The 27,495-nt window shown below is 39.1% G+C and overlaps 1 protein-coding gene across 10 annotated transcripts in view; it reads right to left on the minus strand.

Moving 5' to 3' along the window:
* EPS8 (EGFR pathway substrate 8, signaling adaptor) overlaps positions 1-27,495 on the minus strand; it is a 246,132-nt gene that overhangs the window by 165,591 nt on the left and 53,046 nt on the right. For 2 of the 10 annotated variants that reach the window (XM_081309607.1, XM_081309606.1), the window contains exon 1: positions 4,720-5,349. The exons of 1 other annotated variant lie outside the window; for it this stretch is intronic. The gene's annotated coding sequence lies outside the window, so the exon portion shown is untranslated. Of the gene's footprint in view, positions 1-4,719; positions 5,356-27,495 lie in introns of those variants that run through there. 7 more of the 10 variants (XM_081309610.1, XM_081309611.1, XM_081309609.1 and 4 more) reach the window with 7 other exon arrangements.

The following is a 27,495-nucleotide window of genomic DNA, read 5'->3' on the forward strand; positions in this document are numbered from 1 at the left end:
TGTGTGCAACAATCTCACTAAAGTGCACACAAGGAAAAAGGTGTTAGATAACTCTGGAAATGAGTGAAGACAAAAACACTAAAAAGCAAAAGGAAGCCAGGTGCTACCACACACACCCGAAATCCCAAACACTCAGGAGACTGAGGCAAGAGGATCACAAGTTTGAGGCCAGCCTCAGCAACGTAGTGAAACCCAACTTTGAGTCCTCAGTGCCTCAAAAATAATTTTAAAAAAGAATGGGAATGTAGCTCAGTGATAAAGTGCCCCAAGGTTCAATCCCCATAATAAATAAATAGATAAGTAAATGCAAAAGGAACTACACATAAGCACTGTACTGTAGTTGATAAAGTTGTTTCCCATGAGAGCACAGGTTAATAATTCCAATATTGCTATCTTTGTATAATAGAAATGAACAATTAGGCAGATGGTAGGAGCCAGGTTTCTTCCAACTGTTTGGAGTACATTTATAGATAAATGGGTTAAGACCAGAATGATACATAATGAATAGATTACAGTTAAAGATATAAATATGAATTCATATTTAGCTTAATACAGCTAGAGAGTCCCACAGAAATATATATGCATACATATACACATATGTACAAATATGTATAGTCAGGTTCCTATACACGGGTTTGCATACATACATACACTCCCTGCCTTTTTCACATAAAAAAGCCTGGAAGCAATGACATCCCAGTAGCAACAAGTACACCTGGCACCCAACCTTGATTTCTAATACAATTTCCAAACAAAAGGAACCAGATTCCTTAGATAAATGGCTAATTCTCAAACTGGTACAGGATATATATACAAGAAGAGCCTGTAAAAATGGGAGTTCATAACCCACTTGAATCAAAGTGTGAAATATGATATATCAAGAACTATGTAATGGGGGCTGGGGATGTGGCTCAAGCGGTAGCGCGCTCGCCTGGCATGCGTGCGGCCCGGGTTCGATCCTCAGCACCACAGACAAACAAAGATATTGTGTCCGCCGAGAACTAAAAAATAAATATTAAAAATTCTCCCTCTCTCTCTCTCTCTCCCCCCTCTCTCACTCTCTCTAAAATATATATATATATATATTTTAAAAAAAAGAACTATGTAATGTTTTGAACAACCAATAAAAAAAAAAGAAGAGCCTGTAATATCTTATAGTACCAGAAAGTAAAGAAAAATGCTTCCAAAAAGAAAAAAAACTCACATTGATGGTGGTATGTCAAAGGGACACCAGGGCCAAACTGTAAGAATTGGGGTATCAAAACAGACTGGATTATAACCCAAAGTATAAAACATACATCCATGATAACATAAGTAAATTATGACCAATAAGAGTAAACAATGAGTAAATAAAGTGGAGAAAAAAAGAAAACTCCCCATGAAGGAGAATTCCAAATAATGAACACAGATACTCTTAACCATGAGGCTGGGGGTAAGGCATGAGCATAACTCGCTAGTTCTTAAGTATGAGCTGTACACAGAGACTTCCTTCCAAGAGTACAGGATAAAAAGGGGGGGAAATGAGGAATTTCACAGTGGATAAACCTTATACTGCCTCAGTCAGGCAATCAAGATAAGTATCAACCATGATAAATCACACTGACAATATGTACCCTTGAATACGATGTGATAAAAATGGCAATTTACCTCTGTCATATTCCTTCCCCAAACTCATGCTCACAGTCTAATTGTGAGAAAAACATTAGACAAATTCCAAAGGAGGGGAATTCTACAAAATACCTGACCAGTACTCCTCAAAACTGTCAACATCATCAAAAACAAGAGAAGTACACATATAAAGACATGAATTGGCGTGAACATATTTTATATACAAAGATATGAAAAACCGTGCTCTATATGTGTAATAAGAATTGTAATTCATTCTGCTGTCATATATTTAAAAAAATAAAATCAATTTTTAAAAAAAAAGAGAGAGAGAGAAGGCTGAGAAACCACCCCAACTAAGAAGCACCTAAAACATTTGATTACTAAATGTAATGTAACATCCTGGACAACAAGATCTTGTAATAGAAGACATTAGATAAAAACTAAGGAGGGTTGAGAGTATACTCAGCAGTAGAGCACCTGCCTAGCATGCAGGAGGCCCTGGGTCTAATCTCTAACAACACACACAACACACACACACACACACAGAGAATATAAAGTATGAAGTTCAATTAGTAATAACAAACTGATACTAGTTTGTTAATTGTAACAAATATCAATATAAGTTGTTAATGAGAGGGGAAACTGATATGGGCTTATATAGGAAGTAACTGTACTATTTCTGTACTTTTTCCATAAAACTATTCTTTAAAAAATGCATTTTTTGGATCCCATTTAGAAATGTGTCTGGAAAACACTGAAGAGGTTTTATTGCAGCACTGAAGAACCTTCCACTTTCTTATATATATTTAATTTAAAATGTTTAATACTGCTTCACTACAGAATTTTTCTCAAGAAAGTATTTTCAATCACTAACAGCTGCAAACAATTTCATGCAGTAATTCCCAGCAGGGATGTACTATAGCCAGAGTACTTTAAAGTTCCACTTTTCCCCTTACACACCTCTGCAGATGTCTGAAAGTTTGTAACCTATTATTAACTTATGTTGTTTTGTTCTGATCCAAATACCTACCAAATATGTTTAATATGACTCAGAAAAGCTAACCTAAATTTTAAATAAATCAGATTAATGCTAATACTCATTCCACTAAAACTTTAAGCAAGCAAAAGAACTTTTTAAAAAGTATCATTTTTCTCTTCTGGATACTATTTTTATTATTATTATTATTATTATTATTATTATTATTTAAACCTGATTGAAGTGAGCTGCTGCAGAAAACAGATAAATGAAGAAAAGAGGAAATAAAAAGCAGTGGGGGAGATGGTGTGTAGTATAACATAAGAAAAAGACTAGGTTTGGAAATGGATCAAATAAGAACAGTAGAAGCAGAGAGAGTAGCAAGCCTATGTCATGACAGAAAAGATACCTCCAAAGAATTAGCATAGGTCAAAAACTTGAAAGAAGGAAGAAGCTAGAGACAAAAAAAAAATGACGTCTTTAGTCACAAATTGTTCAAAATTAACAAAAGAAACATCTTAAATACAATTTGACTTAAAGTACTCTCCACTATTAATTCCCCATTAAAACCGCTATATAATGACACTCAGTGATATTAGCAAGTGAAAATAAATTATAGAGTGAATGCACCAAGTATTGTGAACTATGGTTTTCTCAGAGTAAGAATTAAACGCAAATTTTCTTTCTTTTCCCTCCTTTGAAATGAATGATTTGTGGAATTTTACTGTCTTAATCTATGTATTCTGCACTATAAGCATTCTATGAACATATTACATTTGTGATATATTGGCAAGTCTATAAAGTGTTTTAACTTTCAATTTTTAAATGTGAATCCATGACAAAAAAAAAAATTTCCACACCAGCACCTTAAGAACTACAGCAACATGTTCAGAAAGCTCCACTTCCAAAAAGAAAATATACACTAGGCGAGAGAGAATGAAAATGATTTTAACTTCAATAGACTCACTGCCACGTTATCTACATTTATACACACTTTCCAAAACTCAAAGAGCTATAGAATGGCATCTTTCCAATGGCAATAAAGTAGGAACAATACACAACAAAGATATTTCAAGCTTTCCGGGTTTGTTTTTAACATAAGGAAGCCTTCCAGGAATCCCAATTCTGCCCTCCAGAGATGACAAAGCCAAATATCAAACTGTTCACACACATGTGAAACCAAGTTTTATCTAAATGCATCCTAAGATATTAGCTATTTTACCTACTCCCATTATAATTAGAGGTAAAAACTGAAACCTTTTAAAGAAAAACAATCATATATTTCACTGAAACATATTTAGTAAAGAAGGATTCCAATTAATGCTTTACTGTTCTAGATGTCTACCTACCGATTCAAATCCTACTACCAAAGAGACCTGTCCCCAGGAAGAATCCGGCAATCCTATGTGAGTACTACAGGAAAAGAAGGATTTAAGAAACAGCATGAAAACAATCGATGCAAAGATTGTTCATACAGGTATTACTGAAATTAAAAAGGAGAGAGCAGGGTCTTTATGGGTGGGAAATCTACCCCAAACGCTTTAACTGACAACAACAGAAGAAAGGCCATCATCCCCAAAGTAAAATGGTGCAAGTAAAGTGGAACAAGCTGAGAAAGGAAAGTCAACAACAATCAGAGATTGACAACCATCCCAAAACAATGAGCCATCTTAATTTGAAAGGGTGAGACCCTAACCCTACGGATCACTTTGAAAAGACCCGCCCAACTTGGGGTGGGGGAGAGTAGTTTTGAAAGCCCTAATGGGAATACTCGGTCAGTAGCTGACCCACCTAGCAGATAAGCACAGGTGTATCTGCAGAAGCCCACGTTACAAGGAGTATTACACGGAATCTTCCCTTCCCTGCCTTCCCAAAACCAGGTAGCCGCGAGTGGAGGGACGCGGGTGGGCACCCACTCCGCGGCGCGCCACGATGAGGCGCGCGGACGCGCTCCAGCGGCAGCGTCCGCGCACACCTGGCTGCCAACACCAGTTGAAAGCAGTCAAAGTGAATGAGGGCGGACACGATGCCTGGCACCGCTCAGATCCAAGCACACAAAGGCGGGTTTTTAAAGTCAAGGGGTAGTCAAAGCCGCCGAGCCCCCGGGCGGGCGCCTTTTGCCGAGGGGCTCTTACCTCGGAACCGCCCTCGAAGCCAAGGCTCTTCCCGAAGCTCCACGAACCCAGACGAGGTGGGAGGCGAACGGGAGAAAGACCCTAACTTGGAGAGCGCCCTCCCGATCCCTCTTGAGCCGCAGAGTCGCCTTCCGCGCCCGGCTGAAAAGAAGGGCTCTCAGGGCGAGCACCGCGCCCGCCTCGCGCCCGGCGAGACCGCCTTGCTCGCCGCTGCCTGTGAAGTCTGGAGCTGCCCGCCCGCTCGCGGCCAGAGCCTGCCGCGCCGCGCATGCCCAGTGCCCGCGCGAGGAGCGAGCGGGCGAGCGCGCGCGTGGCCGGGAGCTGGCTCCGCTCTCCGGGTCTTGACTGCAGCCGAGGTGCGGAGTCTCCGGTCCACCCCAGTGCCCAAGACTAAGGGCCCCCGGCGGCCGGAGGGAAGGAGGCGGGGCGCCGCGCCAAGTTATCAAGGCCGCGATCAAAGTCAAATCGGGGTTCCGAGCCGCAGGCGGATTTCCAGAAGTGCCCCAGCGAGACCGACTAGCAGTAGGAAGACACGGGATGGGCAATAGAGCTTGTGGAGAGGTTCGACCTGGGCAAGAGTGGATGGCCCGGGCAGAGGGAGCTCTTCAGTTGCAGCGCCTCGGGTCCTGCTGCACAGATCGTGGCCTTTCTCCTGTGGCAGTAAACCTGCCGCACCCAGTGACCAAAACAACCTTTTGTCTTCCTTCTCTGGACCCCTGGCCTATTTCCCCCTTTTTGTCGCTTTCCTCTTTTTCGTCTCCCTATGCGGTAAACCTGTGGTACCCAGGGTCCTCCAGGGGTTCCTGAGATCTCCAAACTGCCTGTCCCGTGCTTCATCCAACAAGCCCAGACCCGCCTCCCGCAGCGCTGCCTCGGATCCCATTTTTCATTGTAGCTCTTGCCAAGATCGCAAGAGCCTGATGTAGTTTGAAGTAGTGAAGACTTTTTTTTTTTTTTAACTTTTTACTTTTTGTCTCTTGTACCTTAACCAACCTTCATAAACTTCACCTCCTCGCTGAGGTAGATCCTCAAAAAGAGAAGTCTTGTGAACATTGTGCTTTCTTACTGTTTTAGCATCTTAGTTGACATAGCTACGCCCCCACACACCCTGGTGTTCTAACTTCCAACTCAATTGACTTCCAATAGTCAACGAAAGACTATAAATTAAACTTGGTTAAAATAGCCTGAACCTGCCTGCTTTGTGAAGCATATAAAAGCACAGTCAGGGGGAACTGAGATATCAGGCCAAGGAAGTGAAGAAAGTTGCAAAAGAACTCATGTGCACTGTCAGGTTCCCAGTTCCTACCTTACTCATGAATCCTCTCTCCAATAATTCCAATAGGTCACCATCCACTTGAACATTTCCAGTGTTAAAACCCTCTATTTTTACCAATATTATGTATAACCATGATTATCTGTTGAATATTTACCTATGCCAGGAGCTAAGCAATTTACATGCATTAACTCTAACCCTTAAAATGGGCCTTATTATACCTATTTAGCACATTAGGCAAATGAAGAGCAGGAATTTCTTTCTTTTGGCCAAAGCCAATTCTGACATCAGAATTAAAATCCTGTGTCATTTGATTTATAAGCCCTAATCAACTTTCCTTAAATAATACCACTAGTCCTGGTTCTACCCTTAAAATTCATACAAAATTATTTTTATTCCATTAGGCATTACAAGCCATGAAATAGTAGAACAAAACTACTAATTAACAGCCAGAACATCTAACACTTTTCTTCAAAATTCTTTTCCTTTCCCTTTCCGCAGAAGACATAGTGAGCCCTAACTACAATCCTTACCCTGCTTTGGATGTGCTTTGTTTTTTCATTCTCCCCAACACCAAATTGTACGCTCAGAATGGAACACTACTTTCAAATGCAGTGGGCAGATAACTGAGTCAGGAAGAGATCACTGGCCCCTTTCATCCAAGCTGCCCTTCCAGTAAGTAAAGCATCCTAAACTGTTTTGGGTGTTTCTGTTAGCAAACATACTACTTAGAGTCAAATAGAACACCCAATTAAAATTAAGCTGTATCTTTCACTTTCCATCATCTATATTTCTAAAATTCTACATGTTTAAAGCTTTCCCCTTTTATCCTTATTAAACGTATTTGTTTTCATACACCATTTCAGATAAAGAAATATTAGTGATCACTTCAGGTTTAATGAATATGCCGTCTTTGTCTCCGTTTAAGTACTATAAAAAGTTCTTAATAACATTGAAATCTTGCTTATGCTTTTGTTTAAAATACATGTTAAGCTTACCTATCTACAGCATCACCATTATACAAGTTTTTCATCACCATTATACAAGTATACAAGTTTTTCCCTTTCAAAAATCTCATTTGTTAATGTTGACATGTGGGACAAAAATGATGTAGGACAGAATGAATGGAATAGATGGGGGACACGGAAAGAATAAGGCATCCAAAATGTGGATTCAAGTAGCAAAATTCAGGAATGGACAGAGTCTACAGCTGAATATAAAGGCTACACACAGAAAATAGTATTGAATATTTCAAAATAACTAGAAGAAAGGATTTTGAATCTTCTCACAAAGAAATGATAGATGTATGAGATTACAAATATGTTAAATACCCTGATTTAATTATTTCATTTTGTATACATGTATCAAACATCACACGACACCCTGAAATTTTTTAAAAGACATTAAAAATGAAATAATATAAAAAGCAGAGAATTTGTAAATGTGGAGAAATTATAATGGCAGAATTATATATGTGGCGTTTAGAAACTCCCCAAATACTACCGAAAGGGATGTATTTCTCAAAAATCCCTCTTTACTCTCACCTACAATCAGATATATGAATGTCATTTAAGGACTTGCAGTCTTAAAGCCATATAATGCAAAACAGACCTATAGGTAAGTGTAGAAAAGGTATACTGTAGTATAGTATATTATAATAACCAATCTCAGTATTCCACATATAACTTGGTAGACTAGTAATTTCTCTTTGACTGCCACCATCATTGTTATTTCTCATTTGAAAGAACAAACCAAATTGTTTGGATTATTTCATATGCTCTCACTTCATAAGGTGCTTAGACTTGCTTCCTACTTTGTAATTGATGTTTATATTTTTCCTTTGTTATGGTTCTTTACATTCATTTGGGTTAATAAACACAGTTTTGTTTAGCCTTCAAATGCTTTAAAGCTAGAACTTTAAAATGCTTTATTATATACCATATGAATACAAATGTGTGGAAATTGCAAAGCATGATAAGAAGTGAAATATCACTGACAAAAAGGTTTTTTTCCTTAGGTAACCTCTATTTCACTTACAAGAAACTTTACTATTTACAAATAAATAAATGAATATACACAACTGCTTACAATGGATGAAACTATTTGCATTTATCTTTTTTTTTTAATAATCAAGAGTTATTTTGCAGGGCTGGGGTTGTGGCTCAGCGGTAGAGCACTTGCCTAGTCCTCAGCCCACATAAAAATAAATAAACAAAACAAAGGTATTGTGTCCAACTACAACTAAAACATAAATATTTTTTTAAAAAAGAGTTAATTTCCCACAAAAAAAGATGAAAATCCAACAATGCTATACACAAATCCTCTCTAGAGAAAAATGATAAGATCAAGTTATCATCCCAGAATTTCCCATGAATTAACATCAACCAAGTGTAATTCATAATCAAAGATCACAAGATAGATAAGAAAATTAGTCACCATGAGTGTCAGCAGATTAAACAAAGATAATTAGATATATGAGACAAAAAACCTAATTAGCATTTATCTAGCTGCCAGAAGAAATAAAAAATAAAAGCATAAATAAAACACTGATAAAAATGGACTAGGCATATATGAAAAAGAACGCAGCAGAACTTTAGGAAAGAAAAAGTAATAATTGTTGAAATCTGACACTCCATGGATAAGTTAGGATGCATGAGTTAAAGTACATTAAATATAGTCAAAAAGAACAATGTAAGCTAGATGTGAAAATTTTTTCCAGCATGCAGCATGAAGTGGGTAAAAAGAGATGAAAAATAAAGATTAAGAGATATGGTAGATATGTTACATAGCTACTCAGAATCCTGAAATGAGACAGTAGAAAGAATGCAATAGAGGCCAGAAGTGAAGAGACAATAGGTAGTAATGTTTCAAGGTTAATGTAAAATATGACTCTACAAAGAGGAAGGACTAGTATATACTTGTATCACATAGGATACCTGGAAAAACCAGATAGAGGAAGCACAACATAGATATCACATAAGTGAGAACAAAAGTAAACAAATATACCATAAGTGGAACTGGCAAACACCAGAGGAAATGCAATCTTAAAAGCATTGAGAAAGGAAAATAAAACTATCTACAAAGGAAAAACCATGTGAGGAATTCTCAACAATACTAATGGCATCCAGAAGACAAAGGAATATATCCACCAATGTTGAATGAAAGTAACTGTTAGCCTATAAAAGTCCTAGGGAAAAAAAATATGTTCAGGAAAGTTGTATTTCTAAAACAAAAACGGAATTAAGATATTTTTAGATAAGCAAATCTGTCCTTTTTACCACTTTCACTAGATGAACTTCAAAAGCACATTTACAAAGGCAGAAAAGTGATCCAGTAGGAAATACTGGAAGGCAAGAAACAAATTGTGCAAACAAATTGTGCAATTTGTGCAAAAAAATTGATAAGCATTTGGGTTAATCTAAAGAAACTTAGTCTGAATAGAATAATAATAAATAATATGAACTTTGTGGAGTTAAAAAAGGACACAACTAAAATACATATTTTAGTTTTTTAATTTACATATAAATAATACATGTAAATAATTTACATATAAAAATAATAAACATAATTTAATTTACATATAAATCAGGAAGGAGATGGTCAGAGTTAAATTTCTGAGACTCTTCTATTGTTCTAAGGAGGCTAAGATACTAATTTCAAATGTCCTCAAGCAAAACACTCACAATAAAACTAACCATAAGGTACTTACAGTACCTAAATGCTTAATATTAATTAACTCATTTAAATTCTCAAAATAATTTTAATAAACTCCACTTCTTAGGTACACACATATGCACACCACAACTCATGGAGCTAAAATATGATGAAATTGAGGTGTGACTTGAAAAAGCTTGGTTTCAAAGGCCATGATTTTGACCAATATGCTCTACAGTATCCTAAAGACTCTAAAAGAATAGAAACAGTACATAGAAATTCCAAAACTATAGAGGGAGGGAAAGGGAGGAAGAAATGAATGAACAAACACTGACAAGTATAGCTCAGTGGTAGAGTGTGTGCTGTCCTGGGTTCAAAACCCAGCACCAAATAATAAAAAAGCAAAACAGGGCCAGGGTTGTGGCTCAGTGGTAAAGTACATGTCTAGCATGTGTTAGGCACTGGGTTCCATTCTCAGCATCACAAATAAATAAATAAACAATAAAGTTCCTTCAACAACTAAAAAAAAAATTTATTATTTTTATTTTTTTATTATTAGTTGTTCAAAACATTACAAAGCTCTTGACATATCATATTTCTTACATTTGATTCAAGTGGGTTATGAACTCCCAATTTTCCCCCCCATATATAGATTGCAGAATCACATCAGTTACACATCCATGTTTTTACATACTGCCATACTAATATCTGTTGTATTCTGCTGCCTTTCCTATCCTCTACTATCCCCCCTCCCCTCCCCTCCCCTCTTCTCTCTCTACCCCATCTACTATACTTCCTTTCTCTCCCTTGTTTTTTTTCCACTTTCCCCTCACTTCCTCTTATATGTAATTTTGTATAACAATGAGGGTCTCCTTCCATTTCCATGCAATTTCCCTTCTCTCTCCCTTTCCCTCCCACCTCATGTCTCTGTTTAATGTTAATCTTCTTCTCCTGCTCTTCCTCCCTGCTCTGTTCTTAGTTGCTCTCCTTATATCAAAGATGACATTTGGCATTTGTTTTTTAGGGTTTGGCTAGCTTCACTTAGCATAATCAGCCTAAAATTTTTAAAAAACTATTAAAAAAAAAAAAAAGCAAAACAGTCAATCCTTCTTTCCATCCTGTGCAAAAATAAAAACAACCAGAAAAAAGCGAGGGGGGCATATAAAAAGATTAAAAATAATAATTGAAGGGAAAAGCACTCAAATACATACATAATACAATATACAACATTTATTAATAAAAGAATGTAGAGCCAGCATGGTGGGGAACGCCTATAATCCCAGTGACTCAGGAGGCTGAGACAGGAGTTCAAAGCCAATGTCAGCAACTCAGTGAGGCCCTAAGAAACTCAGAAAGACCTTGTCTCTAAATAAGAGTGTGTGTGTGTATATATATATATATGTATATATATATATACATATATATATACATCCCTGTCTCCACATGTATATGTAAGTATGTATGTATATTTAAGTATGTGTGAAGATAAGGTATATAGCAATTACAGAATATACATTTTTCATCAAACCCATGAGAAATATTTATAAAATAAGCATATTTTAACACATTTCAAAGAATTTATGTCATCTGGACCAGGGGTTAAGAAACTTCTTCTGTAAAGGGTCAAATAGTAAATAGCTTTGCAGGTCAATGGTCTCCATTGCAACCCTCAACGCTGTCACTCTATAGCTCAAAAGCACATACAGACAATGCATAAGCAAATACCACACGGCTGTGGTCCAATAAAACTTTGTTTAGATGTGCAAATTTGAATTTTACATAATTCCCACATACCTAAAAGTATTATGCTTCTTTTGTGCTTTTCGTCCATTTAAAATGTGCCAACTATTCTTAGCTTGCCAGCTATGAAAAACCAGGTAGTAGGCTGAGTTCAGCTCATAGGCAGTAAGTAGTTCACTGACCTCTAATTTAGACTCATCTCTGTTTTCAAGGCAATAGAGTTAGAAATCAATAGCAGAATAATTTTTTAAAGGTTTAAGTTTAAAATTAACTTAAATTTTAAATGACAGTACATTTCTAAAGATTGATTTAATTAATTTCTAAAGATTAATTTAAATAGGGATCTACAAAGACCTTCAAATAAATCATGAATCAAAAAATAAAACATAATTAAAATTTAAATAATACTTAGAATTTCAAGAAAGAGAAATATATTTTGGCATATTCAGATAATGAAATATTCTATTGCAGTGAACACAAGGTAGCAACCACTCTGTTCGTCTGCATAAATTACTCTTATATGAGAAAAGTCACAGAAGATTATGTACAATCAGATATGCCTTTTACAAAGCTCAAAACTAAATGGCATGTTATTTAGGAGCATGAATATTTGTTAATAATTTGCTTGTAAATAAAAGAATGTTTATCATAAAACTGAGAGTAGTGGTTACTTCTGTGTTGCAAAGAGGGGTGGAATAAGGAGACAAACATGTATAATTTGTAGTTGTAGTGTAAGGTGAGTTGAAGTTATTTGTGGGGTGTTCATCTTAATTACTATCCTTGTTCCTGCAGAGGAAAAGGTTGTGAAATTGCATACAGTAGGGAGGAACATAATGCAGGGAGACAGTTACTTGCTAGGGAAGGGATGGAAAAAATGAGACAAATTACAGAACACAGACAGGTAATTGCTGCTCTGATTTGTGTGAAAGTGATCCATTATATCCTCTTATTTATCTGGACTGGGGTCATCAGAATGCCTCTTTGCCTTATCTGTGACCTTTGAATAACTGATAAGATAAAATATATCCTCCAGGCTTTCTCAACTGGACCACAGGTAATCTGTTTCTAACCTTAAATGTGGAAGTTTACTTTTATGACAAGGTTTATTTACACTGGAAATTTGAATGCTTCTGTATAATTGAAGGAAATTTAATTTTTGAATCTAAGAGTCATTGATTCACAAAATAGCAATATCAGAATGTTCTTTAAAATGCAAAAGAGACAGCATCTGTTTTATCTTTTTGAGATAAAGGTGCTGCTTAATCCACAGAACTGCAAAGTTACCACTTGAAAACAGCACTTATCTCATTATTTACATCTTTTTCTAATCAAATCTAGATCCACCTTGTCTCTGAGCAAGAAAGCAGGTGAGCATCAATAATAGTAACAGTGAAGAAAGGAACTTAAAACATTTTTGTATTTTAAGTGATAGTATGACCATAAAATGGAATTCTACCTCACAATTTAAAAGAATGACATGGAACCATTAACTGCCTATTTGGATGAAGAGCAAGATATATAGTTGTGAAGTGAGGAAAATATAGGCATGTTGCAATAACATGTGTGGCATAAATTACTTATGTAAAAAAGAGTAACAGCTAGAAAAACATAAGCCAACATTTTAGAAGTATTCTTTGGTGGGGAAAGGATGCAAGTGTAAATTGGGAGCTACTTTCATTATTTCAGTTAATAATATATTTCTATAATATTTGAGTTTGCGACTATAACAGACAATTTTTTGTAGCAGAGAAAATTTAGCATAGTAATATTTTATTAACCATTGTGCATTCTGCATATTTCATTCTTTACTCCTGCTGGTTTCTAGATTCTTAAAATTTATATTCCTAATACCTAAAATTGTTTTTTTTTTTTTTTGTATCTTTAGGTTTGCTAAGCTAGAGTAACTTTTAAGCTATTTAACAATTCCCCTTGGGTAACACACATTGGTATTGCAAACACAAACTCTGCTTCCTTTAGTTGGCACCCAAACTTTCTTCTTCTTGACAGCAGAATCCTCAAGGGGAGGAAATAAAACAAAACAAAATGAAACTTCTATTACAAATTTGGAACATTTTAAAATGTAAATTCAATCTTTGAGTAGCTAACCTCACTCAGGTAGCTTCAACAACCTTAAAAGTAATTTTCCTGATCAAAGTGTAGAAGCCTAAATTTTGGCAGGGCAAAAGCAAATATATCATACACACAGACAACCAAAATCTCCAAAGGATACTGAAAACACTTGTTGACTTTCCAAATATACTAAACATTTCTCATCCCTTTAATGAGCACTTTTTCTTTTTAGTTGTAAATGGATCTTTTATTTAATTTATTTATTTATGTGCGGTACTGAGGATCAAACCCAGGGCCTCACACATGCCAGGCAAGTGTTCTACCACTGAGCCACAACTCCAGCTCCTTTAATGAGCACTTTTAAAATGCAACACTTTTAAAGCATTTTCCATACTTACTTATCTTCTTAACCACATTCATGTTTGGGGCATTCATGACTGTACTGCATAGGTACACAGACTTTCCATCCAAACTGCTTTAATTTTGTAAAGGCAATGTGTTGCTTAGAACATATATTCATCACATCTCCAGCAGGGTCTGTAATGAACACATTATTTCTACAGCAAAACACATCCCCACAAATTAGAATGAAGTTCACAGGCAGCCTCACATCAGTTCAGATCAGATTTGCTGACAAACTAGTGCAAGTGAAATTAGTTTTGCCATCAGATGGAATTTGAAAGTAAACAAACAAAACAACAATAACATTTTAAAAACTTATGAGTCTTTTGATTTGACATTTCAGAAAAGTCTGTGCCGCTGTGTAGTAGAATCTAAGTGGACAATTTAATTGTTTGCCTAGATCTAGAAGCCCTCAACTCTGTCACTTTTAAAATGTTCAACACCGGGGGACCGGAAGATGGCAGCCAAGGGAGTGCAACACACCAGTACGCTGCGCCACTGTGTGGGAGAAACACGAGGTGAAATGGCTGAAGGCTACCTTGGTGGGAATCCCCAGTGAAATTGAAGTGCTCCAGAATCTAGAGGTCAAAATTCCAGCGCGTGGGATTCGGCTGCAGGGGCTTGGTAGCGGGCGATTTCTCCGCACGGAGCGAAGCAGTACTTGGTCGGCGGACCGCCCCGTGGTTGGAGTCTGGGACGCGCCCGAGTTAATTAGCCGCGAGGTACCAGAGCGGGATTACAGCGAAGCGGATTCTGCAGGCTCCTGCCAGTGGCACACTAGCCGCGCTGAGTGCTGAATTCCAGCTTTGAAATAGAGGAGAGAATCGGTCCAGTTCGTTTCCCGACACCGGTCGGAACACACAGGAGAACTGCAGCCGCCATCATGGAGAGCTGACGCAATCATCCCTGTTTTCTACTGATCTCAGCTCATTCAACTACAGAACAGGTGATTCCAGGCTGGTATTTGCCTGGTCGCGCAGACAGATCGCTCAGGCTCGGGATTGGAAACTCTGAGGAGAATACTCTTCAGGCCTCACCCCTGGCAAGGCGGGCGCCGGGCTTTGAGCGGCCAGATTCTAGTTCCCCGGGTTGCTTTGGCCCAGGGCGGGAGATCCTTCTTGGCCCGGGGCTACGGATCCCGCGGCAACTGTGTCTTTGACCCTGCCCCTGTCTGAGCGTACACTGAGCTGGGAGAGGTCTGAGCTGCCAGGCCCGGGCGGGGGCCGCCTGGGCCTGAGGCTGGGGTACCTCTGTGGAGCCTGCTCCGAGCAGAGTGTGGCAGGGATCGGAGAGGCTGGGTTCTGGCCCTCGTGGCTGCTTGAGCCCAGGGCCGCGGAGCCTGCGGGGACCGCGAGCTGAGGCCAGCCACAAGTGAAACTTGCGACGAGGGGCAGCGGGACTCTGTCTCCTGGAACAGTTTTGACCCGGAGCTGGAGAGCCCGCGGGAAGTGCGTCTTAGACTCTGCTCCAAGGGGAGCGTACACCGAGCAGGGAGAGTTTGGTGCGGCCAGGCTTGGGCACCTAGCAGGGAGAGTCTGGTGCGGCCAGGCTTGGGCTCCCGGGGCGGCTCTGGCCTGGGTTTGGGGAACACGCGGCGGTTGCCCTGAGGAGCCTGCTCCTAGCAGAAAGTGGCGGGGATCGGAGAGACCGGCTCCTGGCTCCCGAAGCGGCTCTGGCTCAGGGTTAGGGATCCTACAGGGACTGCTTCTTGGTCCGGGTCCTGCTGGGTACTGCGGGGGCCTGGAGGGCAGAGTGGAGCTGCCTCCTGTGCCCAGAGCAGGCTAAGGGTCCCGCCGGTGTGGTATCGCGACACCCCAACTGCAGCTGGGGCCGAGGAGAGTAGCTGCCCACGCCTGGAACAGGACCAGCGACCCGACGGCAGGGTAGCCAAGTCAACCCACTTGGAGTAGAGGCCGTGAAGAGCTGCTGTCTGACCCTGCAAGGTAGGCAGTCCTGCGTCCCACTGGCAGGACAGGCTCGGCAGCCGGCCACTGTAGTGGACGAGTAGCATCGAGGCAGTCACGTCACACTGGTTGGAGTGGGGGTTGAACAGAGCCGCCGCCAGCATCCGGAAGGAGCCCAGAGACCCGTTGGAGAGGCAGTTAGGTATCCCCACTGGGAGTGGGGGTTGAGCAGAACTGCAGCCCAGGCCCGCAGGGTGGGCAGATCTGAGACCCACCGGCGGAACAGGCTTGGAGGCCGACCAGCGTGGTAGACACGTCACATCAATTGGAGTAGGGGTGGAGAAGAGCTGCTGCCCACGTCCGGATCAGGACCAACGATCCGAGGACGTGGTAGGAACGTCACCGCAATTGGAGTGGGGGCAGAGTAGAGCAGCCACCCGTGCCCGCAGGGCGGGCAGACCTACGACCAACCAGCGTAGTATATAGATCACCCTGATTAGAGGAGGATCACAGCCACTACCCGCCCTACAAGAGAGATATCCCAAATATACAAGAACAACAAAAATAAACAGGGGGAAAAATTTCAAAAACACAACAGTTTCACGAAGCAGAAAGAAACGCAAGCAACATGAAAAGACAAGGAAAGAAAGGACCACAAGCAATGCAGGTCAACTCAACCCTAGAAGAGGTAATAGCTGCAACAGATGGAATGTCAGATAAAGAGTTCAGGATATACATACTTCAGATGATCTGGACTCTCAAGGAAGACATGAGACAGCAAAATCAGACAATGAAAGATCACATTGACAAGGAACTACAGAAACAAATCCAGGAAGTAAAAGATCAATTTCACAGGGAGCTAGAAGTAATAAAGAACAAACAAATAGAAATCCTAGAAATGCAGGAAGCAATAAACCAACTTAAAACCTCAATTGACAATACTACCAGCAGAATAGATCACTTAGAAGATAGAACATCAGACAATGAAGACAAAGTATTTCAACTTGAGAAGAACATAGACAGTTCAGCAAGACTGCTAAGAAACCATGAGCAGAACATCCAAGAGATATGGGATAACATTAAAAGGCCAAACTTAAGAGTCATTGGGATACAAGAGGGCACAGAGCTCCAAACCAGAGGAATGAACAATCTATTCAATGAAATAATACGAGAAAACTTCCCAGACTTGAAGAATGAAACAGAATCCCATATCCTAGAAGCCTACAGGACGCCAAAAGTGCAAAATCATAAGAGATCCACACCTAGACACATTATAATGAAGATGCCAAACATACAGAATAAGGAGAGAATTTTAAAAGCTACAAGAGAAAGAAAGCAGATTACATTTAGGGGCAAACCAATCAGGATAACAGCTGATCTCTCAACACAGACTCTGAAAGCTAGAAGATCCTGGAATAACATATTTCAAACACTGAAAGAAAATGGGCTCCAACCAAGAATCGTGTATCCGGCGAAATTAAGCTTCAGGATGGAAGATGAAATTAAAACCTTTCACGATAAACAAAAGTTAAAAGAATTCGCAGCTAGAAAACCATCTCTTCAAAAAATCCTTGGCAAAACATTACAGGAAGAGGAAACTGAAAATAACATTGAAAACCATCAGTGGGAGGTAGGACAGTAAAGGGGGGAAAGTAACTAAAGAGGAAAACTAATCAGGTTTAGTAACATAAATAAACAAATATGACTGGAGGAACAAACCTAATCTCAATAATAACCCTAAATGTTAATGGCTTAAACTCACCAATTAAGAGACACAGGCTAGTCGAATGGATCACAAAACAAGATCCAACAATATGTTGCCTACAGGAGACGTATTTGATAGGAAAAGATATACATAGACTGAAGGTGAAAGGCTGGGAAAAATCATTCCACTCATATGGACTGCGGAAACAAGCAGGAGTGTCCATACTCATATCAAACAAAATAGATTTCAAGCCAAAATTAATCAAAAAGGATAAAGAGGGACACTGCATACTGCTCAAGGGAACCACCAACAAGACATAACAATCATAAATATATATGCCCCAAACAATGGTGCACCTACGTTCATCAAGCAAACTCTTCTCAAGTACAAGAGTCTAATAGACCACCATACAATAATCATGGGAGACTTCAACACACCTCTCTCACCACTGGACAGATCTTCCAAACAAAAGTTAAATAAGGAAACTATAGAACTCAACAACACAATTAACAACCTAGACTTAATTGACATATATAGAATATACCACCCAACATCAAGTAGTTACACATTTTTCTCAGCAGCACATGGATCCTTCACAAAAACAGATCATATATTATGTCACAGGGCAACTCTTAGACAATATAAAGGAGTAGAAATAATACTCAATAAAATTCTGGCGAATCGGATTCAAAAACATATCAAAAAAATTATACACCATGATCAAGTAGGATTCATCCCTGGGATGCAAGGCTGGTTCAATATACGGAAATCAATAAATGTTATTCACCACATCAATAGACTTAAAAATAAGAACCATATGATCATCTCGATAGATGCAGAAAAGGCATTCGACAAAGTACAGCATCCCTTTATGTTCAAAACTCTAGAAAAATTAGGGATAACAGGATCATTCCTCAACATTGTTAAAGCAATCTATGATAAGCCACAGGCCAGCATCATCCTGAATGGAGAAAAATTGAAGGCATTCCCTCTAAGATCTGGTACAAGACAGGGATGCCCTCTCTCACCACTTCTGTTCAACATAGTCCTCGAAACACTGGCCAGAGCAATTAGACAGACGAAAGAAATTAAAGGCATAAAAATAGGAAAAGAAGAACTTAAATTATCACTATTTGCAGACGATATGATTCTATACCTAACAGACCCAAAAGGGTCTACAAAGAAACTATTAGAGTTAATAAATGAATTCAGCAAAGTGGCGGGATATAAAATCAACACGCATAAATCAAATGCATTCCTGTATATCAGCAACAAATCCTCTGAAACGGAAATGAGGACAACTACTCCATTCACAATATCCCCCCAAAAAATAAAATACCTGGGAATCAATCTAACAAAAGAGGTGAAAGACCTATACAATGAAAACTACAGAACCCTAAAAAGAGACATAGAAGAAGACCTCAGAAGATGGAAAAATATACCCTGCTCATGGATAGGCAGAACTAACATCATCAAAATGGCGATATTACCAAAAGTTCTCTATAAGTTCAATGCTATCCCAATCAAAATCCCAACAGCATTTCTTGTAGAAATAGATAAAACAATCAGGAAATTCATATGGAATAATAAAAGACCCAGAATAGCAAAAACAATGCTAAGCAGGAAGTGTGAATCAGGCGGTATAGCGATACCAGACTTCAAACTATACTACAGAGCAATAGTAACAAAAACAGCATGGTACTGGTACCAAAACAGGCGAGTGGACCAATGGTACAGAATAGAAGACACAGTAACCAATCCGCAAAACTACAACTATCTTATATTTGATGAAGGGGCTAAAAGCATGCAATGGAGGAAGGATAGCATCTTCAACAAATGGTGCTGGGAAAACTGGAAATCCATATGCAACAAAATGAAACTGAATCCCTTTCTCTTGCCATGCACAAAAGTTAACTCAAAATGGATCAAGGAGCTCGATATTAAATCAGAGACACGGCGTCTGATAGAAGAAAAATTCGGCTATGATCTACATACTGTGGGGTCAGGCCCCAAATTCCTCAATAGGACACCCATAGCGCAAGAGTTAACAACCAGAATCAACAAATGGGACTTACTCAAACTAAGAAGTTTTCTCTCAACAAAAGAAACAATAAGAGAGATAAACAGGGAGCCTACATCCTGGGAACAAATCTTTACCCCACACACTTCAGATAGAGCCCTAATATCCAGAGTATACAAAGAACTCAAAAAATTAGACAATAAGATAACAAATAACCCAATCAACAAATGGGCCAAGGACCTGAACAGACACTTCTCAGAGGAGGACATACAATCAATCAACAAGTATATGAAAAAATGCTCACCATCTCTAGCAGTCAGAGAAATGCAAATCAAAACCACCCTAAGATACCATCTCACTCCAGTAAGATTGGCAGCCATTAAGAAATCCAACAACAACAAGTGCTGGCGAGGATGCGGGGAAATGGGTACACTTGTTCATTGTTGGTGGGACTGCAAAATGGTGCAGCCAATTTGGAAAGCAGTATGGAGATTTCTTGGAAAGTTGGGAATGGAACCACCATTTGACCCAGCTATTCCCCTCCTCGGTCTATTCCCTAAAGACCTAACAAGAGCATGCTACAGGGACACTGCTATATCGATGTTCATAGCAGCACAATTCACGATAGCAAGATTGTGGAACCAACCTAGAAGCCCTTCAATAGATGAATGGATTAAAAAATGTGGCATTTATACACAATGGAGTATTACTCTGCAATAAGAAATGACAAAATCATAGAATTTGGAGGAAAATGGATGGCATTAGAGCAGATTATGCTAAGTGAAGCTAGCCAATCCTTAAAAAACAAATGTCAAATGTCTTCTTTGATATAAGGGGAGTAACCAAGGACAGGGTAGAGACGAAGAGCTGGAGAAGAAGAATAACATTAAACAGGGATGATAGGCGGGAGGGAAAGTGAGAGTTAAGGGAAATTGCATGGAACTGGAAGGTGAGCCTCAGGGTTATACACAATTACATATAAGAGGAAAGGAGGAGTAGGAGAAAAATTATATAAGTGGAAGAAACAATTTATAATATAGGGGATGGAGAGAGAGTAGGGGAGGGGAGGGGAGGGGAGGGGAGAGGGGACAGTGGAGAATGGGATAGACAGCAGAATACATCAGTCACTAGAAAGGCAATTTGTAATTCAATGGAAATGTAACTGATGTGACACAGCAATCTGTATACGGGGTAAAAATGGGAGTTCATAACCCACTTGAATCAATCTGTGAAATATGGTATAATAAGAACTATGTAATGTTTTGAACAACCAACAATAAAATAATTAAAAAAAAAATGTTCAACACCTGCTTCTTGAAATCTTTCTGCTTCTTTGGTGCCATCAGGAACCCTTCCATCCATTTTGTTGCCGAGAATTCCTTTACCAACTTTTCTGCACTGATAACTTTTTACTTCTAATCTTCTGTGGCTTAAAAAATTGAGATGACAAAATCATCATAATCATGTATGAAGTTAGAATATGTAGGGTTTACATAAAGAGCCCAAAAGTTTTATACGTTAAGCTATGTAAATTCTGTTCACATTCATGATAATATATTATTCAACAACTTCAGAGTCTTTCTGTTTGTTTGCTAATGACTCTAGCTTGTATTCACAGTTTTGAGATTCTTTGAAAAAAATAGCTCCAAATTTCTGCTCTAAAAGAGAGAGAGAAAAATACATTGTTTTACTAATGCCTGCTAATTTCAAGGAATTGAAGCCATGTTGTTTTAATATATGCACATATGACATTTGGTCATATGAAAATAAACTAAGATCTAAAGCTTATTCATCCTTACACAAAAAGGGGTTACGTCAATAAGGAAGTATTTATAAAACTTTAAAAGTTCAATCTCAGGGTGGCATTTGTAAACGCACATGGTCAATTGACAATATTTTTCTTCTCTGCTCAACCTGCAAGTTCTGACTCCACACTTGCCTTTGTCCCCACTTATTTGTGCTCTCAGCATGAACCTTCCCAGAGCTCCAATATGTAGCACCCTTGGGTGGCACTGCTCACACAGGTCACATTGACCAGTGCCACAAAGAAGAAATCTGAAAGGATTAGAGAGTCAGGACGGGAAGTCAGCACAGGTGTGTCCATTGATCCAATGGCAGTAGCCGAAGCTGGTAAAACATGAATACACAGTGCTGAGTGCAACACACGGAAGGCCTAACCCGGAATTCTGAGAGCAGTGAGAACTCAGTGACCCAATCAGTTGACACAAGTATTTTCTTATGCATCTTAAGACCTCTGACTCACCCATTCAGCAAAGGTCCAGGCACCTGCCAAGCGCAGGGATAGACCTTAAGGATACAAAAAAAGAGAACAAGATGATCCTCACCCTTCAGGGCTTGAGTTTCCCAATTAGACATAAACAATAGCAACCATATACCATGTTGCAACAGTACTGTGTAACATCAGGCACCATTTGAGCACTAAGAAATAGGTACCAGTCTCTGCTGTGCAAAACCAGGAGTGACCTCACAGGGACTCGCTCTGCTACCTTCCAACCGAGTGCCTTCCAACTTCCATGCTGTTTCTAGAGTTCTCTGGTACCTTCCACAGCACAGCCTTAGCACTTGAAGCTCCCTTGTCTTGGTTTGCCCTTCCTCTTCCAGAGAGCTAGAGCTCATTCCCTCATTTCATTCAGATTTCAGATGTAACACTACATCATCAGAAAAGATTTCTCTGACCAACTGCCCTATTTAAACTGTATTTCCATCCACCTACATATTCTCTCTCTCTCTCTCTCTCTCTCTCTCTCTCTCTCTCTCTCTCTCTCTCTTTCTCTTCCCCCACTCTCTGCCTTTCTATCTCCCTATTATATCACATTGTCTTTTTTTTCCCACAACACTTATCACAATCTGAACATCTGGTTTAATAATTTATTCTGTTTTCTGTGAGAATAAGGATTTTTCAGTTTTGTTTATTGCTGTATCTACATTGTTGAGCAGAATTGAATGAAAGAAGGAATGAATGAGTAGAAATTTGAGCTGAGTTATAAAAAACACACGTAGCAGTTTGTCAAGGGAGTGGGGAGTGGGTAGGGACGGACACAGAAGATAACTAGGCACCAGGATAATCAAAGGGAGTCAAGGTACCTTGGAAGGAATTTAGAGAGAGAAATAAAATGATCTGTGCCTGGCCCGTGGCTGATTTACATGAAATGTTATTAAGTAGATAAGCAAGTGAAAAAAATGATTGAATTAATGATCAGGGTTGTTCTTGAGAAAGTGTATGAAGATAGACTGAAGGAATGGAAGATAGAGTGGAGACAACTTTGAAGGCTGGTCTTCTATAAAGAGAAAAACTACCAAGGCATGACCTGGGAAGGTGGGAATAGAGAAAGCACCTGTAAAGAAGAAGCAGAATTGCCAACTGTGGAATGTGCAGCAGTGGATGAGGGAAGAGATCCTGATCAGGGATCCTGGGTGGGTGGCAGTGCCATGGACTGCAGAGTCAGATCAGGTTTGGTGACTCAAGGCTGCAGTGGGGAGATAATCCACCCATGTGGGACATTTGGGGATGGAAGTTTGTAATAACTGGAGACAATTTATAGATAGTCAGAAGTATAGACCTAGGAGTACAGTCAAGACAAAACTCAGATCTGCCAGAATCACACAGATGCCTTCATCTTCAGGATTAGACGGTAAAATAAGAAGACAAAATGTAAGAACTATTTAAGAGACCAAGAGGCAGAGAGAGGAAGAGGAGTCTACATGGAAAACTGAGAATCAACTGAGAGGTTGATAAGAGGAAAACAAAGTGTAAGAACCCGTGAGAACACGTCTGTGCTATCTCGCTTGCTATGGTAACACCAGTGTCCTGATAGCTCATAGTAGAGACTCAAATTTTGCGGGGGTTGGGGACAAAACCTAAGGGAAGAAGGAAAGAGAGGGATCGAAGAAAGGTTGGAATTGGTCAACAGTAATACTACAACAGCATCAAGAAAGATAAAAATAGCTACGAATTCAAAATGTATTTTATTGGGGAATTATAACACATCAGACACTGTTAGAAGCTGTTTACATGGCTTCACTTACTAAATTCAAAAAATAGCCCTGTAAAGTAGGGATGCTTATTATACCATTCTCACTTTATAAATGACAAAATGAGGCACAGAAAGGGATTTTTGCCCACAGTTACCCAGGAAGTCAATGAAAGAAGCAAGATTCAAAGTCCAGCCATGATGCTCCAAAACCATGTGTGCACAGAAGGAAGAGCCACTTTGCCAGGGACTACAGGGAGGGTAATGGGCAGGAGTGGCAGCTCTGTGGCCTGGGAAGATGCAAGGGAAGGTGAGGAAGTACAGAGGCGCAAGGCAGGCTGCAGCCACAGAAAGTGTGGCTGGAAGAGAAAAAGGGAGTAGTAGCTGGAAGGGAGCAGAGGAGTGACAGAAGCCGTTTTGTATTTCTAATGAGCAAGTCTGGAGCATGTGGACTCATAGGTTCTGTTTACATCACACTCTAGAATTGCTAAGGAAAAAACGAGGGGGTTGGATAAAAAGACATGTGGGTTCCTTCCAGCTCTGATTCTAGTATTCCACAACTTTGATTTTTTTTTCTCAGTGAAGCCAGATGGAAGATTTTGCCTGATAAAATGAGTTGAAAAAAATTATTTAATACACTTTCAAAGAGGCATTTAAATAGAAACCTAAGAGCCTATCGATTCTAATTTCCTATAGCTCATGAACTTTTAATGATTTACCATTTTTTGTTTGTGGCATTTGGGGGGCAAGTTCCTGGGAATTGAACTCAGGGGCGTTCGACTACTGAGCCACATCCCCAGCCCTATTTTCTTTGTATTTTATTTAGAGAAAGGGTCTCACTGAGTTGCTTAGCACCTCACTATTGCTGAGGCTGGCTTTGAACTCACAATCCTCCTGCCTCAACCTCTCGAGCCGCTGGGATTACAGGCATGCACCACTGCGCCTGGTAGCATTTTTTAATCCTTAAAAAAAAAAATCTAGTCTGGTCATTCTGACAATATTAATTCTGCCTATCCAAGAACAAGGGAGATCTTTCCATCTTCTGAGGTCTTTTTTTTTTTGCTGGTGAGACTACAAAATGGTGCAACCAATCTGGAAAGCAGTATAGAGATTCCTTGGAAAACTTGGAATGGAACCATCATTTGACCCAGCTATCCCACTCCGTGGTTTATACCCAAAGGACTTAAAACAGCAAATAGCAAACTATAGTGACGCAGTCACATCAATGTTTATAGTAGCACAATTCACAATAGTTAATTGTGAAACCAACCTAAACGCCCTTCAGTAGATGAATGGATAAAGAAACTGTGGTATATATACACAATGGAATGTTACTCAGCATTAAAAGAGAATGAAGTCATGGCATTTGCAGATAAATGGATAGAATTGGAATGCTAAGTGAAGTAAGCCAATCCCAAAAAACCAAAGGTTTTCTCTGATAAGTGGATGATGATCCATAAAGGAGGTTGGGGGGAGCATGGGAGGAATGGAGGAACTTCAGATAGGAAAAAGAGGAGGGAGGGGAAAAGGAGGCAGCTCCTCCCACCTCCACAGTTACCCAGGAAGTCAATGAGAGAAGTGAGACTCCAAGTTCAGCCATGATGCTCCAAAATGGGGGATAGGAAAGATGGTGGAATGAGATGGACATCATTACCCTAAGTACGTGTATGAAGACACGAATGGTGTGACTCTACTTTGTGTACAACCAGAGAAGTGAAAAATTGTGCTGTATATGTGTACTATGAATTGAAATTCATTCTTCTGTCCTGTATAACAAATTCGAATAAATAAATAAATTTAATTTTTTTTAAATCTAGGGCTGGAGATCTAGCTCAGTTGGTACAGTGCTTGCCTCACTAGCACAAGGCTCTGGTTTCAATCCTCAGCATCACCAAAAGAACAAAAAAATCTAAAGTTTAATATCTTTAGATTTGGCCTAATTACTTTCCAAAGTCAGTAAAGAAGGAAGGCATCTGGATTTATATTCTTTTTCTCCATTGTCTTTTCCCATTTGTACTCTGCCCCACCTTCCTCAAGGAGGGGTCAGGGAAGCAGTACAGACATTAAAAGAAAAGCCATAAGGTTTCAACTCTCACAAAGTGTCCTACACTAATATAATCACTAGGGTTTCTTGCAATTCTCTCTCTACTGTCTCTTGAAATACATTAGCTTTTCTTCCAACCTGGAATCTTTTCTATAATTATGCCAAACTTCTTTCCTCTTCCTTCTGGAAACATGTGAAATGGATGTATATCAGTCCCAGAAATTATACCACGACTTTGTTTTACCTCTACACCACAACACAAAATTTTCTCCCAGCACATTTTCTTCAGTTGCATCTATTCCTATTTTTTGGGTATTCTTTTGCTCTTTTATATTTCCAGCTGTTCCTTTTCCTATCTGCAAAATGTCAGTTTGCCACTATTCTTTAGTAGGGCTGAAAAATGGGGCAAGATGGGCTGCAAAATGTAGAATTCATTTTTTTTTCCCGTGTTGAGGATTTATTTTCATACTTACCAAAACTGGTATATACCCAATTTTGGAAATTCACAACACTTCAAAATAAAGTTATAGTCATGTCTCAAAAGGAATTAGAAAGCTATCCACTTAGCAAATCTTTGCTCCTTGCTCATTTCTATTCTGGGCAGTTCTCCATGCAATGGATGAATAGCATTATCTCTTAGACAAATGCAAATAATCTTCATAGAGAGATCTTTATTTTCCTCTCTAAAGTATGCTATCTTTCTTTCTCACAATTCCCTGGAGCAGGGTGATAATTAAAGTGTTTCAGATTCAAAGGCATCCTCTCTAAAATTCCTGATGAGCTAGTTTTAGACAAGAATGAGAGTAAACAGAAGTGGCAATGATATCATAATTGGATCAGGTTATAAAGCTAATAAGAAGTTGAAAATAAGATGTATCATCTGTTTAGTATCAATAATTGACTCTATTCACATTTTCCCTGACACATGTGAATCCAAACCCCAGATTCATATTGGTAGTTATTTTGGCAGGCATATGTACCAAGCTGAGATGAACAGAGCACAAATAGAGAATCTGTCAATGCTGTAGTCTATACCAGGATAGCACCTCATTATTAAGAGAACTAAAACATCATGTGCCAGCAGGCAACACTTATCTCGAAATAGAAGAAGTCTCAATATCTTTAAATCCAAATAAGGATTGCACCCTTTATCTTTACAGGTTGTGCTTCTGAAACTGTAAACTATTTCTCAGCAGTGATTTGGAACAACCTAACTACTTTTCTATTTAGTTGAGCAACATTCTCAAATACGGACAACGTTGATTATTCTAAACCAAATTAATCAACATAATCAAGTAAGTGTCCCTCCATTTCACTCTTGGGAAAAAATTATTTTTTATGTTAATTGTTTTAAAAAAGTCATTCTCATGTTCTTTTTTTCCCCCTTATTTCTGGTTTTTTTTTTTCTTGGTTTAAAAATGCTGAAATTCTAATTTTTAAACCAGGAAAATGTTCCATTGGAAAAGTTTCCAATTTCCAGGAAATTTGTTCTGTCAAATATGGGATAATTTAGGTTATAGATTAAAACAATTAAGCTAGGCATGGTGGCACTCATCTGTAACCTGAGGGCCTTGGGAGGCTGAGGTAGGAAGATTGCAAGTTCAAAGTCAGCCTCAGAAACTTAGCAGGCGCTAAGCAACTTTAGTGAGACCCTGTCTCAAAAAAAAGAGAAATGGGTTGGGGATGTGACAGTGGTTAAGTACCCTGGGTTCAATCACTAGTACCAAAATAATAATAATAATAATAATTAATTAATTAATTAACAAATATCCAATGTAAACACTTTACATTTCTTAAAATTTTGTATTTAAGCCAGGCACTGGAGTGTGTGCCTATTATACCAGCTACTGCAGGAAGATCACTGAGCCCAGGAGTTCCAGACCAGTTCCAGACAGCAAGACCCTGTCTTAATAGCAGCAACAAAATTTCTCTGTTTGTACAGAGACAAAAAAGACCCTGAAATATGTGATTT

Source organism: Spermophilus citellus (assembly GCF_964194105.1).
Source record: "Spermophilus citellus genome assembly, chromosome: 10".
Classification (NCBI taxonomy): Eukaryota; Metazoa; Chordata; class Mammalia; order Rodentia; family Sciuridae; genus Spermophilus; species Spermophilus citellus.